The 16082-nt window shown below is 42.6% G+C and overlaps 1 long non-coding RNA gene across 1 annotated transcript; it reads right to left on the reverse strand.

The window, feature by feature from the left end:
* Positions 1 to 8688: 8688 nt before the first annotated feature.
* LOC143544051 (uncharacterized) lies at positions 8689 to 9093 on the reverse strand. The gene is made up of 2 exons (XR_013137185.1): positions 9033 to 9093; positions 8689 to 8883 (listed from the first exon to the last, which is right to left on the reverse strand). It is a non-coding gene; the product is annotated as an uncharacterized LOC143544051 (long non-coding RNA).
* Positions 9094 to 16082: the final 6989 nt, after the last annotated feature.

Genomic DNA, 16082 nt, shown 5'->3' on the forward strand with positions numbered 1-16082 from the left:
GATATGAAGAAAGTGGGAAATGGTAAAGTAAGCCGACCTGATCATGCATTTGTTTTATCTATATCATGGTATTTTAAAAATATTTATTTTGGTGGAAAGAAATCTACTTTGGTTTGTGTTTGATGATTTGGTATGTGCGGGTTGTTGGGTGGCGAGAACAAAAATAGAAAAGGGTTCGATCTTTGTCGGCAAAGGGGCGTTATTTTCTTGTGGTTCAAGAGGCGAAAGGGTCAACCATCCGTTCAATCACAACCCAAAACTTATTTTGTATTGATCGACAACCATCATTTAATGCAAAACCAAACAACCCAAAATCCAAATGATGCAGCATACATACACTAAAATAAATGACCAATTTAAAGTCAAAAATACCTTTTTTATTCCAAGTTGCAAAAAAGAAAGAAGAGATACTTAAAGATAATAATAATAACAACAACAAGATTAAACTATCCTCATTATAATCTATCCTCATTAGATAACCAAAAGTAGGCCCCAAAAGTGTTAATATTGAATTTACAAAAGCCCCTAACAATCTCAAATCTTAAACATCCTCCAACTAACAACCAACCAAAACTAACCTAACCTATTGTGATTGTGATTTTAGATATTCCCACACAACCTGATAAGTGACACCTCCATACTTTTTAGCAGCATTGATGGTGGCATCGGCAACTTCCCTCCCGAGGTGCGAAAACCCTGCCTCGAGGAAGACCGGCATCAACGTCTTCTTCACACCATCATTCTTCACAACATCCATATTCTTCACATTCTTGACCTTCTTCACCTCCTCGACCACGATATCCGCCTCTATCCGATCCACATTCACGATCTTAGGCGTTTGATCTTGAAATCTTATAAAGCGCATCTTCTGCCATAATAAGTGTTTTCCACACAAAAAATGCAAGTAAGAGAGGAGAGATTTTATACATAATTTATTTCCGAGACCACCGATTCTAACAAAGAAGAGATAAATTTGTAAGAGGTTAGCCAGATCGAGCTTAACCTTGAAAGTGGGTTGGGCTTTCTAAGGCTGCCCGGTAATCACGCACCAGTCCGATCCGACGGCGTGCCAGATCACGCGTATGCTACATCTCTTTCACTTTCTTACTTTATTCTTCCTTTTTATTTAATTTTTCCGATTGGGAGGAAGAAGCCGGAGGGTTTGACGGCCGGATTGTTGAAGATGATGAAAGTGATTTTAGGTTTTAAGGTTGAAGATGTATGTGTTAGGTTAAAGATAAATGAGTTTTATATAGAGGTTTTTTATTTTTATTTTTACTTTTTGATGGTGAAGATGTTTGTGTTAGGTGAAAGATAAATAATTGGGATAATTCTCAAAATGATCAAAAAGAGGAGTGAGAGAAAAAAAAAAGATCCTAAATGGGTCCACATTCCCAAAGTAACTCATAAAATATGTACTGATCAAAAGCTTTGGGAAAATAAACGACGAGATTTGTAATCCACTCAAAAGTTGACACGTGTAAAGGTTCTGACACATCAAACGAAATTTTTAACAATCTCGTCTGTTCCGACCATATTTTTAACTAAATCCACTTTTTAAAAAACAGTCCACCAAGACTGTTTAATAATGTTTCTTCTCTGGTCAGTCCATATTTTCTTTTTCTTGAGATTTGAGCTTTTTTTAATTTCGTCTTGTTAGACACATTTACATTGAATTTGTACCAAAGAGTTCATATTCTCAAGTCTCCCCAGTTCATTATGCTTCTTATATATGACGAGTATAATGGGCTCACAACAAGTCTCTATTCTATCTATGTTGTAGCCTCTTGTGTGATCCACATTAACCTCCGATTGACTAAATGGTTGTGAATATTTATTCTTTCATGTGGGAATTTAGTGAATACAAATGAAAGATCTCTGGTTTTATATAGCCCGGGGGCTTCTTTGATACAAAACGAATATCCATAGAGGTATTACATTTGGTTCTTGACCTGTGAGCTTTCTCCTATGCCATTGTTCTCTTTGACTCAGGCCTCATCCATTCCAGTAACATGGCTTGACACATGTGTTGTTCTAATCCTTTCTTTTGGGTTGACATTACCACTTGTTTAGATTGGTTGAACAAATCCTTAATCCTTCTAGAACCTTTGATTCCGTTTAGTATCTTTGAAGGTCTTTTGGTTACTCTCTTTTGGGCTTCCTTTCTTTAGCCACCTTTACTTTGAGCCCACGCTTTGCTATTAGTCATGTTTCTCTTATCACCCGAAGAGCCTATCTCAATGTTAATCTCTTCAAGTCCCCCAGTACCTTGTGCTCGTTATTTATAACGAGTATAATAGACTTATATCAGTTCTTTGTTATAATTTTAACCCAACGCTTTCTTTATCTCTGAAAGTGTTCGCTTATGTTGTTAATTTTCTCCGTTGGCCCAATTTTCATGTCATATTAAACGACTCAACCCTTCTATATACATATACAGAAGACATTTGCCTGTCTTCGCACTTTCATCATAAGGTTAGTGTCGATATCTAGTCACCATCACCTTAACAGTTGCTGAAGTGAGCATGCTATTGTTTGTGTGTATATTATATCATTTGTGGCCAAACACACACACACACACTCTCACACACACACACACATACATACATACATACATACATACATACATACATACATATGTTTGTGTGTATATGCATTATATGTTTCATAATTATGTTCTAAATTTTAATTATCGTAACTGAGCAGGTGACTCGAGCCAAGAGCAGATGGAGGTGCACTCTCAAGGACGACATCATGCATATAAACAACAAAGATGTTTTGTTCAACAAGGTTTGACTTTTCCTATTTCACATCTTACTCGATTTGACCGTATACTTTTGAGTTGGTTGATTCGATTTATGTATGATCTCAAACGGGCCAATTAAAAGAAAGATTTAAATGCATACAATCCTCCTAAATCGCTTATATTCAAATATTTGAATTTTTATTGTGACCACATTGTATCTCAGGCAATGGGAAGTTCAATGGTGCTACTGAGGGCGGGCCGAGCTCAAAAAACAAGTAGAGAAGTGAAGGTCTGTTTTAAGTGAAAACGAACTCGGTTGAGGTGAATGGGTTGGTTACCTGATGATGTATATATAGTTGAGAGAGCTTTTGGTTTGGTCCTAGTACTCTTTTATGGGTTTTAAGTCTCATGAAAAAAACCACTTGTCTTTCATGGGGTACAACTTATTACGGTTATACCCTTTGGATTTTGTTAACTTTTTATAGTAAACTGCATTATTTTTTCAATATGTTATATGCTGTAAATGTGATTATGGTTGAGTACTAGATTCTTTATAGACAAAATGGCAAAACTCGTCATTTATGTATGCATAAATTTTCGGTGGTCGTCCTTTACAAAGATGAATGCCAGAAAACATCCATTATGTTTAAAAACCTTATCACGTTCTTTAATTTTGTCGTTGAATCTGGTCATGTGCAAGTCACATGAGGGTATTTTGCATATTTGTTTTTAATTAAAAACTGCCACCATCACATTTCTCTTCTCTCTCTAATCCCTCTTTCTCTACAAAACCGAACCATCACCACACCTGCAACCACAACCACAACCACCTACACGGAGGTTCCCCAAACCCGATCTGAAACACGTTATCCTCTGATGACGGATTTTTGAGGGAATGAGATGAAGATGTTGGGGGCTTCCGGCAACACGTCATCCTTCGTCGCCGCCGACCGTCACACATCCGCCTCTCTCCTCCCCTTGATTCTCTATATGTTATTCCACTACGGAATCACAGTTAGGATTTATGTTGGAATTGAGCTATGTTGTGCAGATATGAAACAACTTGCATCTAAATATTTCATCATGGTTGTGTGGTGGCGGTTTGGTGTAAGTGAACGGAAATCACATATTTGACCAGTGTGGGTGAACCGGAAAACGCAGATCTGCTGTAACTGTTGCCGCAATTACGCCGGAAACTCCCCTAGGGATAACACGAGTTACTTCTCCACTTTTCCCTCTCTATTTTGTGATGTGATTTTGAAACTGGTGGTCGGATTAGGGTTTACATTGCCAGATAGGGTGGAGTTTGTTGAAGAGGTTGAAGATAGTGGGTTTTATGGTGAAACTAATAATGTTCTTGATTTGCAGGATGAGTCACTGACGATGATGGTAGTGGAGTCTCTCAGAGATGGTGGCGGTGGTGGAGTAACCGGAGATAGCGGTGGAATCATCGGAGATGACGGTGGTTGTGTGGTGGTGATATGGTGTATTGTAGTGATGTAAAGAGAGAAAGATGAGAGACGGGAAGATACCAGGTGAATGATTGTAGAGAGAGTGTGTGTTTTAATTTTATGTTTTAATTATATCTATTCGTTATTTTTAATTATTAAACAAGCAAAATTACAAAGTTACCTTTCTGTGACTTGCACATGACCAGATTTAACGACAAAAATTAACCAGGTTAGAGCTAAAGGACATAACGTGATAGGGTTTTTAAACATAAAGGATATTTTCTGGCTTTCATCTTTGTAAAGGACGACCACTGAAAATTGATACAAACATAAAGGACGAGTTTTGCCATTTTGTCTTTTTTATATTGCCATGTTATATACTTCTCAGAGAAGTGGCTAAAAAGTGAGAAATGATTAAAATGTCCATTTGACTAGTCAAAGCCAAAATGTCCATCGACTAACAAACCGTTTTCATTTTCACATAATTCATCCAGAAAAGAAAACTGAACACGAAACATTCTCTCTCATCTATTTCTCTCTTCTCTCTCATCCATATCATTTGCCAACTAGACTAGACTGGATAAGAAACTGGATACATGGCTGGAGATGCTCTAATGACAAGTATAGCCATTCTGAAGGTTGATGACCTCGGGAGGAAAACCTTTTCTTATCAGAGGGAATTAGTGGGAATTGTATGCTTTGTCTTTTTAATGAGTCATTTTAGTTTGTGGTTTATAGTTTCGAGTTACAACTAGCAAGTGTATTCAAAGATTTGAAACTTTATTATAATATTGTACTTTTAATAATTAAACTAGCACATTAATTGTTAATGATATGAAGAAAGTGGGAAATGGTAAAGCAAGCCGATCTGATCATGCATTTTTTTTATCTATATCATGGTATTTCAAAAATATTTATTTTGGTGGAAAGAAATCTACTTTTATTTGTGTTTGTTGATCTGGTATGTGCAGGTTGGTTGGCTAGAACAAAAGTTTGGTGTGCTGCCCTTTGGAAATAGAAAAGGGTTCAATCTTTGGCGGCAAATGGGCATTATTTTCTTGTGGTTCAAGAGGGGAAGGGGTCAACCATCCCTTCAATTACAACTGCAAGTGATCCCTTAATTAATAGTTGCTGCGTGTATTTGACAAGAAACATTGTAACTGGCTATTCAGGCTTACCCCCCCCCCCCCTCTCTTTCTATCTACTTTACTCGGCTCGTGCAGAAACCGGGGAAATGACCTAAAACTTGTGCAATAGAAGTGCCACGCCATCATAAATAGCAGGCCAGATCAAATTATCATGACAAACTCTCGGTGTTTGAAACGTCTATTGAAACCAACTCAAAACTTAACTTGTATCGATCGACAACCACCTTTTAATGCAAAACCAAACCACCCAAAATCCAAATGGTGCAGCATACATACACTAAAAAAATGACTAGTTTGAAGCCAAAAAAAACCTTTTTTTATTCCAAGTTGCAAAAAAGAAAGAAGAGAGAATTAAAGAAAACGAAACTAAAACCTCTTTCCCAAACCTGAAAAAACCAACCACCAGATGCTGAATTGTGATCACCATTATGCTTACTTGGCACGAACTAACCCACCCTAGTTTAGCACCAACAACACCAAACGATCCCATCGGTTTCATCACGCATCTTTTGAGCTCCCCAAATCATTCCCATGTTATGCAAAACACGGACTTACATAATGAACATGTAATGTGCATAAAAAATAATAATAATAACAAGAAGAAGAAGAAGATAAAACTATCCTCGTTAGATAAACAACCCCCAAAAGTAGTGTTAATGTTAAATTTACAAAAAGCCCTAACAATCTCAATCTTTAACCTCCTCTAACTACCAACCCTAACTTACCTACTTCATAACAACCAAAACTTACCTATTGTGATTTTATAATTTCACTCAAATAGCTCCATACTTTTTTAGCTACATTGACGGTGGCATTGGCAGCTTCACGCCCAAGATGCGAAAACCCTGCACCGGCATCAGCGACGTCTTCTTCACACCATCAGCATCCACAGTTGCTTGCTTCTTGACCTTCACCTCCTCAACCACAATATGACGTTGCTCCGCCTCTACCCGAACATTCACTTCCTCAACCTCTGCATCCACATTCACGATCTTAGGCGTTATCGCGTCTCCCTTGACTAGCCGGTTAAGGGCACGGCTACGGTTAAGACTTAAGGCACGGCTTCCGCCGTAAAAAGTGGTTTCGACGGTGCCGTATCTGCTGCTCTCGATTTCGATTTCGCCTCCGTAGCTTTCATCAATCGACTCGTCGGTCGCCTTCCTCATCGTCTTCGTTGAAGAATTAGGAACCTATACACACCCAATTTATTTCCGATACCACCTATTCTAACAAAGAAGAGATAAATTTGTAAGAGGTTAGCCAGATCGAGCTTAACCTTAGAAAATGGGTTGGGCTTTCTAAGGTTGTCCGGTAATCAAGCACCGGTCCGATCCGACGGGCGTGCCAGATCATGCGTATGCTACATCTCTTTCACTTTCTTACTTTATTCTTCTTTTTTATTTTATTTTTTTCGGTTGGGAGCAAGAAGAAGCCGATGGGTTTGATGGCTTGATTGTTGAAGATGATGAAATTGATTTTAGGTTTCAAGGTTGAAGATGTATGTGTTAGGTGAAAGATAGATGAGTTTTATATAGAGGTTTTTTATTTTTATTTTTACTTTTTGAAAGGAGAAGCTAGGTATTCCTTACATGATTATCCAATGATAAAATGTCAACTTCACATGGTTTGATCCAGTCTTACAGAGCCTTAAGCACCTCCAAGTTATCCTTAGTTCTAGGAAAAACTCACATGCTCGAAGGTCCACCCACTGGTGGTAAAACTTTAAAGCCCACAGAATCGAACTAGATAACACAAATATCTCAGTCTTTCTTCATTGAGTCACCCATATCCAGTGGCCGATCCATGAATATTTGTGTAGAAAAAATACTAGCCTAATTGATCAGGTATTTTTACACACATCTTTTGGCACCTTAAACACACTATATTTATATAATTATTTGTGTAGAAAAAAATTACTATGATGTGGGTTTTATTATGGTACCGGTTTTAGGTGAAATCATTTGAAAACACTATACTTAAGATAAATTAAGACAAAGAAACAAAATGATTAGTGACCAAGCCTCATGCAACTTTTACATATCATTCTCTCATACCTTTTGAAATTGAATTAGGAAACAAAATTGATGATAATGATAATATCTAATGATTCGGTCTCCGCGAAACTCAAATGAAAATACAAACAATGATATACAGTGGATTAGTGGGCTTCAAATTAATTACTTGTGAATGGGCTTAACATGTGTAATTAACTCAATTGGGCAATCTCCATTCTCCACCTTTGATCACAACCGGTGAACCTAGAGGTAGAGGTGCACAAATCGGGTTTTTCAAATACCCAGGTTCAAGTATGGAACCGGGTTTGAGTATTGGAAAATCGGGTTTTGGCAATACCCGGGTTGGGTTCAGGTCCGAGTATTGTCTCTAAAAACCATACCCAATGTATCAGGTTCGGGTCAGGTATAAAACTGGGTATTTAAATACCCTATTTACGGGTATTGAAAAAACTTTATTTTCAGGTTTTTTTCAGGTATTTTTCGGATATATATTGGATTTTTAAGGGTTGCACCTTATAGGATTATTTTTTCGGGTAATATCAGGTATAGATCGGACCCAGTTCCAGGTTTTTGTAAAACCCGGTTCGGGTTTTCGGGTACAAATCGAGTTCAGTTTCGGGTACGGGCATTTGGTACTGAAATGCATACTCTATCCTTACCCTACAGATAGGGTCGGGTATGGGTTCGGATGTTAAAAATCCGGTATAAAAAAAACCGGTTCTTGGTATTTTTATTGAGTCCGGTTCTGGTTCGGGTTTTTTGTGCACCTCTACCTAGAGGTGAAAAAAAACCGAATCAAACAGGAAAAATAAAATCAAGAACGATGAACACGTCGTATATAACAGGAAAAATAAAACCCACAAGTTAAAAGAAGCCAGGCCGAACCAAACATATGCAGGCCTATAACATACAACAAGCAACAACTAAACATTAGCAAGATGCCTTAAATCACATTTTTAGAAACTAACGAGAATGAATATTTGAAAGTTGATTTTTACGAATATTGTTTTATTAAAGAGAATTTAATAAAACAAGATTTGTGCATGTTAATAATGGTCGTTGATTTTATTTACATGATACTCATGGGGAGAATTGATATTACTACTAGAAATTAAACTACCAAGTTTCCAACGTGACAACTAACCATTAACTGATAAAACAACATGTTTATTTCAAAGCCTTGAAAACAAAGGTAAAAACCTTGGTGTATCTGCCTACAAATCCACTTTCTTGTTCTTCGGTCACAAATTTCGTTGTCTCATGCTGTTCAACTACCACGTCCCCTCCCATTGCCTCCAGTACCAACTCATCGAAATCTGTTTCTTCCCGTTCCACAGATAACCTGAGACTTTCTTTCACCCAAGGAAGAAGATCTTTTAAATCGTCATCAGTAAAATCTTTCAAAGAAGCAGTTGCCTGACGAGTCACTTTTATCACTCTTTTAACAGGAAACCTTTCATCAGCTATCATATCATCATTCTGGGTGGCCAAGTGGCGTTGGAACATTCTTGTCCAAGGACGGGCTGCTGCAGCAGGAGAGAGGTTGCGCGTTATCTGCAGAAATGTTTTCGATAAAACCGAATACTGAATGAATATATATATATATATATATATATATATATATATATAATTATAATTACAATTACAATTATTATTACTATTAGGGGATCACTTACGTTTCGTGGGCGGGTCAGCAGAGCAATGGAACGGAAGGCTGAGGGAGTCATCTCTGAAACTGCAGATCTAAAAAGCCCTAATTTGTATTGATTTGCGTTTAAACATACAGATCGACTTGTTTCATTTTTCATCCATCACCCATGTAATTAATATGAAAACAACAAAAACTTGAGACTGATTGAGTACCTGGATCGCTTTGCTTGTGAAGAAACACTAAGTGACCCCGGGCAGATTTTGGATAATCTGGGGGCTAGGTAATGTTTCCCACGAAGGTTAGGTCCAGCAGAGTAAGTTGTACTTTAGGGAACCTGCAAAACAGACACCGTAAGCTCGTCACTGAGAAGGGGGGGGTTCCTCCTTGTGACCACCCTCCGGCGTGAGAATCAGTCTATATTGCTCTTTGAATATAAAAGTATATGAATACTATTAGAGCAATTATCAAGTAAGTTATACGAGATAGTAGATTGATCTTACCATTCCAAGATATTGGAGTATTTATAGCCGAAGGTAGGTTTTCTAGAAGGTACCGCCGGCTGAATAGTATTCCTGTTCAACCAACAGTGGATTACGCACAGGCCATACTGGTTGGTGGGTAGGTTACAGCCAATAGTAATAAAGTCGGCTGCACTATTCCACCAACTGTAGACTATGCACGTCCCACTGACTGTGGATTGTACGCAGGCCATGCTGGTTGGTGAATAGGTTACGGCCAACAGTAATACTATTCCACCAACTGTAGGCTGCGCCTGCTCCACAATGAGGGTTGGTGAGTAGGCAGCGGCTAATAGTGACAAACAGTACTAGAGGGTGCCCCTCCTCGCACTGTTGTCGGTGAGCTGTCACCCTGTAATTGGCTCATGGGCTGTTCTGGTCAGATCGTCTGTCCTATCCATACCTTGGCAGGTATGGTACAGAAGATCTTTCAGAATCAGACTGGCTCATTTGGGCGGGATTGTTCCCGCCTTGCTCATGCCTTCACGTGACTGCTGAAGTAGCTAGTGTCTTGTGCGTGTAGCCCTGCTGTCTGCGGGTAGCCTTCCCTGATGGCTTGTATCCGCAGCTGCGGGAACAGGCGGGGTACTTCACCATTGGGAGGCTTTCCCTGCGTGTACAGCTTGCGTACTGCGCGTAAGATTCTATGAGCATGGTGGGTCCTGCGGGAGCAGATGGCCTTTGCGCAGACGTCCATGTTCAAGGTGAGTCTTGCGGGACCAACTGGTCTCTGCTGGGACCTACCTCTTCAAGTCCCCCCAGTCCAATGTTCTTCTCATGCGTGTTTAATAAAGTGAGGTGAACTTTTGGACTTAAGCAAAGGGTTTTGAAAAGGGTTTTGTAAGGTTTTCCATGGGAAGTCCTTGTCACTTGCAGAAATGCCCGAGTTTCCTGCTTGGTCTCTGGGTATGATGCGGGTAGGTCTGTAACCTCCTCGCAAGTCAGGAGCATTGAGTCCCAGTTGTATGTATTTTCCATGAGGTTTTGGTAGTTTTGAACATAGTGATCAATTATGTTAAGACCACCAATTCCATCTTGGAGCTTCAAACAACGTAGTTCTCGACGTTCCCGCTATGCGGGGATGTTATTTCCGTTTCCGCAAGCATTGCCCAGAAGATCCTTCTTGGTTTCAATTCCCAGCGGAGCGCTAGGTATGTGAAGGGTTTTGCCTTAACACTGTACCTGCGCTCGTCTTACGGTTACTTTACTTCCAAGGTATTCCTGGCGTCAATTCCCTGCGGGTGCTTGGTATGTGAAGGGTTTTGCCTTTACACTGTACCCGCACCCGTCTTATAGTTACTTGGTTGCCGAGGTACTTGGCTTCAATTCCCTGCAGGTGCTAGGTATGTGAAGGGTTCTGCCTTAACACTGTACCCGCAGCCGTCTTACGGTTACTTGTTTGCCAAGGGGTAAGGGGTATTTTCCCGCTTACTTTTTAATATTTTCGAATTTTGAATTTTGAAATTCGAAGAGTTGGTGAAAAGATAAGAACAGTCCAAACCTCTGAAACGTCGTGCGACAGTTTCTTCTGACTGTGTCAGGACGTGCAGGAAGTTATGGTGACGTGACAGAACATGGTCATTCCAGTCGCTTTTTCAGGCGCGTGGCCGCGAAATTACTGGCACACGTCCTTTCAACAGCTGTTGCCAGCCTGCTTTTTGCCACGTGTCATAGTTTCATTGCACCTTTGATTTCTCTCTCCTCCGCATTAAATTCACCGCATTAATTGCGATTACTATATAAAGGGGGAGAGAGTTATTTGTAATTCACACTTTCACCTTTCTTCTTCTTCTTAGTGATTTCCGGCAAATACTCCCCTTTTCAGGCAAGCATTTTCCCGCAATCACTTTCTTCTTTCCACCATGTCTTCTCATGATACTGATGATCAGAAGACTGCTGGCGAGTGCCAGTGTTCTCTTCCTGTCGATCTGTACCAGTATATCGTCAGGAAGTTCATGCTCGAGTCTCTCGAGCCTGAGTTTCCTGAACCCCACCATACTGTGTACGATGCCCCTAGTGGCAAGATCGGGGTTTATGCTGCATTCTTTGTCTACGGAAACCTTAGGTTTCCGTTGACAAAGTTTGTGTACCGTGTCCTGGAGAGGCACGGTGTGCACCTGACAGAGGTGCACCCCATGGCCATTGCCAAGGTCCGGCACTTTGAGTGGGTGTGCCGGATATTGGGCCTTGAGCCCTTTGTTGACCGTCTGATGACCTTCTACACTTGGAGGTGCATCCAGGGGTGGTACACTCTTACAACCCGTATCAAGGGTTTAAAGATTTGTACCACCGAGCGGAGTCTTCGCTCATGGAGAAGAGAGTTCTTCTTCATATCCGCTCGCGCCGTCCCCATCGCCATGAAGTTTAAGAATGGCCAGGCGCTTCCGAACCTTCCCGCCCTCAACTACGAGGAGGCGGAATGGTTTTCGAAGATATCCCGGGTCCAGTCCCCGGTTTTCCGTTTTCCGGAGTCGGCGATGGTGATGCTGGGGATGAGCCGGGTGTGGAAGGCGGCGAATGCTGATAAGGTTCCGATCGTCCTTGAATATGGTTCGAACTCTACCCCTTATGGTATGTCTTGTTTCTTTTTTGCTGATTACGATTTTTTCTAACTTTCTTGTTGATTTCAGAGGGTAACGATCTTCAGTCGCTCCTGAATCCGCGGGAGGAAGATGGTCCTGCGCGGATGGGTACTCGTGCTCTGGACGAGAACGAGTTGCCCATCCTAGAGCAGACTGCGGGTCGGTTCGTGGAGGTTTACCCGCCAGGCCAAGAGATCCTGAGCCACCGACGGCCAGGTAAGCCTATCTTCTACCCTGAACCTCTCAATGCTGTGCCTGCTGCTGGAGTTCATGACATTTCTTCTTCTGAGGAATCCGCAGAAGGTCCTCCACTGGTGCGGAAGAAAAAGGCTGCCGTCGGGAAAGGCAAGGAGGTGGCCTCTACGGCCGACCTTGTAGTCCTATCTGACTCGGAGTCAGATAATGCAGAAGTGGCGGGGAAGCCCGGTGGTGAGGAGACCACCGCTCCGGAGGCTGCAGGTGTTACCTCCGGGGAGGCAGCGACGACGACGGTTACCGGTGTCAAGAGGCCGGCTCCATCGGGTTCGCCCCCGCTCGTCCGTGCGTTCAAGCTCAAGAAACCCCGTAAGTACCCCCATAATTCTTGTCTAGCTTTGTTGTTTCAAATAAATTTTCTAACACTTTTGCTTGTGCAGGTGTGGATGTTGACGCATTCCAGGGTGGAGTTGGAGTAAGTATTCCCCCGCCAATGACGGTAGGCTCGGTCAGCCTTCCCGAGGCGTCGACCCAGGCGTCTACGCTTGCTTCCGCTGGTTCCAGCCTTCCTGAGGCTGTTCCAGCTGAGAAGGTGTCTCCGCCGGCCGTGAGTGCAATTTTTACAGCATCTTTCACGGAGCCGGCGGTTACTGTTGCTGAGGAGACGGCGCCAACCATGGCTGCCACGGCGGCTGCCACTATACCTGCGCCACCGGCACCGACGGCCGGACCATCAGGTACGCGCTGGGCTTCCCGCCGATCTACGCCACCTTCCCGTCTGCCTGACCTGTTGGATGGATTTCCTTTAGGTTCAGGTGATGGGTTTGGCGGCTATCGGCCTGTTATTGACCCTACAGGTACGTAGGGTTCTTTTTGCTTTGTATATTTTTGTCATCTTTTCCTAACTGCCTTTGTTTCTTTTGCAGTGTCGGATTCCAATGAAGTGTATGTTCCAAGATGGAACATACGCCGAGGAACAACCCTTCGCACCCCTGTGGAGTGTGTGGACTGGGCTCGCCACGCTGCTCCTCATGGTGCGTTGGGGGAAGCCATGGCTAGCTACCAAGAGGGTAGGCTAACCAATGAGCTTCGGGTTCTCCAGGCCCGAACGCAGCCCCGCGTCGAGCTGCTTTGTCGTGAAAACGACAAGTTAAAAGCGGCTCGCGCCAAAGATGTATCTGAAGCGCGGGCTCTTCGGGAGGAGAACCGGCAGTTGGCCGCTGCCGCAGCCGAGAAGGAGAAGGCCTTCAAGGCCCTCGAGGTTGAAGTCCAGGCGCGACTCGAGGCCCGCTCCAAGGCTGCCCAAGCTGTGAATGAACAGCTTCGGCTGGCCAAGGAGACTGCGCGAAACTCAACTGAGAGGGCTGCCAAGGCTGAAGCTGTTGCTGAGCCACTACGCGAAGAAAATGAGCAGCTTAAATGCAAATTAAAGGCTCTTCAGCATGCTCATGACGCCTTGGCAATGGAAGATGCCAAGAAGCTGCAGGAGATCCTTGACCAGAGGGGGATGCTTGACCGTACTGAAAGGAAACTCAAAAGCGTCGAAGAAGCTGCCGCCAAGGAAGTTCAACTTGCCAACCTTGATAAAAGCGGAGCTGAACGTGCTTACAAAGAAAGTCAAGCTACCCTCCAATGGCTGCTTCAAGAAGCGTTGCCTGAGGTATCTTTATCTTTTTCTTTACGCTTTCTGCTCGTAATTAGAAAATGTTCTAACTTGTAATTTTCTTTTGTAGGTTGTGCGTCGGGTCCTTTCAGAGACCTCTTACGACGATGCAATGAGCGCAGCCCTCAACGCTTCTCATGAGGATGGGCAGAAGACTGGCTTCCTGCTTGGTCTAGGGTTTGCTGAGAGAGGCTTTCCGCCCTCCAACTTCCCTTTATTCAATGTTAATACTGAAGCTGCTTATGACCAAGCTGTGAGTCAGTATGCTGCCTTCCCGCATCCAGTGGTGGAGAAGGTGAATGAAGCTGCTGCTGCTGATGATGGGCTAAGCGTCCTTAAGGCTTTCCTTGGGCAGCCGCGTTCTGACGGTGCTGGTCCAAGCGGAGGTGGCCCTGAAGCCTGATCCCTTCACACTGCTAGGATAGACTTAGCCTTGTATAGATTTCTTTTAGGCGGGTAGTTACCCAGCCCTTCTTGTAATTGATTGTGAAATATTAATCTCTTTGCGTATAAGATTGTTATTTCCTTGGGTTCTTTGCTTTATAAACTTATGACTTGCATACTTAGTTTAAATTAGCAATTTCCCAAGTGCTTAGAATAAGAACCTTTGAACGTGGTTGATGATGGGTTAAAGTTTCGCCTCCTCCTTCGTGATTGTGCGGGTAAAACCGTCACTTGCACTTGGTAGGATGGCTAATCTTTACCCTTTATCTGACCTGCGTGTAGGTTTTTCAAAATTTCTAAGGCATTAAGTTAAACCTTTGAACGTGGTTGATAATGGACTAAAGTTTTCGCTCCCTCTTTCGTGATTGTGCGGGTGTAACCGTCACTTGCACTTACTAGGATGGCTTTAACTTTAGACCTATATCTGACCTGCGTGTAGGTTTTTCTTGTCCTTTTTTTAAGTGTTCATAAGTTAACCTTTTAACGTGGTAGACGGTAAGTTAAGTTTGGCTTCCTTGTTCGTGATTGTGCGGGTAAGACCGTCACTTGCACTTACAAGGATGGCTAAACTTTACCTACATCTGACCTGCGTGTAGGTTTTCCTTAGAAACTTTTTTAACATTTTGGCGTTGTGTTTATGCGGGTATTGCCGCCTTCCACACGCAACTACTTGTTCCCGTAAGGGAAGTTCATAGGTTACAAGCTATCAATACATCATGAAAGGAGAATCATTTCCATTAGAAGTGGCTCTAGGCCTTTTCTTTACAAGTTGGAATTGATCTACATATAACATTTGCGTAATTGAGCTCCATTCCATGTTCTAGGGATGGGAGTGCCATCGAGCCTTTCGAGCCGGTACGCGCCCTTTCCCAGAACTTCTTTGATAATGTATGGCCCTTCCCAAATCGGGGCCAACTTTCCTGGGCGTTGTTGGTTCGAAGCCTCGTTGTTACGCAGTATGTAGTCTCCTTCGTTGAAGTTGCAGAGTTTTACCCGCGTGTTGTAGTATTTTTGCATTTGTCGTTTGTAGTTTTCTTCACGCACGGCGGCTAAGTCTCTGCGCTCTTCGGTTAGCATAAGGTCTAACCGTCTTTCCGCATCATTGTCTTCTGGTTGGATTAAGACCCTTGGTGAGGGTAAACCGATTTCGACTGGGATCATGGCTTCAGTGCCATAAGTGAGACTGAACGGGGTTTCTCCCGTACTGGTCTTCTTCAGCGTTCTGTTTGCCCAAAGGACGTGTGGAAGCTCGTCCACCCAACCGGATCTATGTTCCAAGAGTCTTTTCTTTATGCCTTCGACGATGCTCTTATTTGCTCTTTCCACCTCACCGTTACCTTGCGGGTGTGCCACTGAGGTAAAGGTGTGGGTGATTTGAAGTTCTTTCAGCCACTGCTGTAGCTTCTTGTCAGCAAAGTTGGTGCCATTGTCGCTTACCAAATTCTGTGGAAGTCCAAAACGACAAATAATAAATTCCCAAATAAATTTTTTGATATGCTTTGCGGTTGTTTGGGCTAAAGGTTTCGCTTCTATCCATTTGGTGAAGTAGTCAATGGCTACCACTAGGAACTGAACATTCCCAGCTGCTGTTGGAAATGGGCCTGTCACGTCGATGGCCCACTTCTGAAATGGCCACGAGGAAGTGACAGGAACAAGTTCATTTTTCGGG

Source organism: Bidens hawaiensis, unplaced genomic scaffold (assembly GCF_021521415.1).
Source record: "Bidens hawaiensis isolate Kalapana, Puna unplaced genomic scaffold, B.hawaiensis_p1.1 tig00013426_1, whole genome shotgun sequence".
In the NCBI taxonomy this organism is placed as follows: Eukaryota; Viridiplantae; Streptophyta; class Magnoliopsida; order Asterales; family Asteraceae; genus Bidens; species Bidens hawaiensis.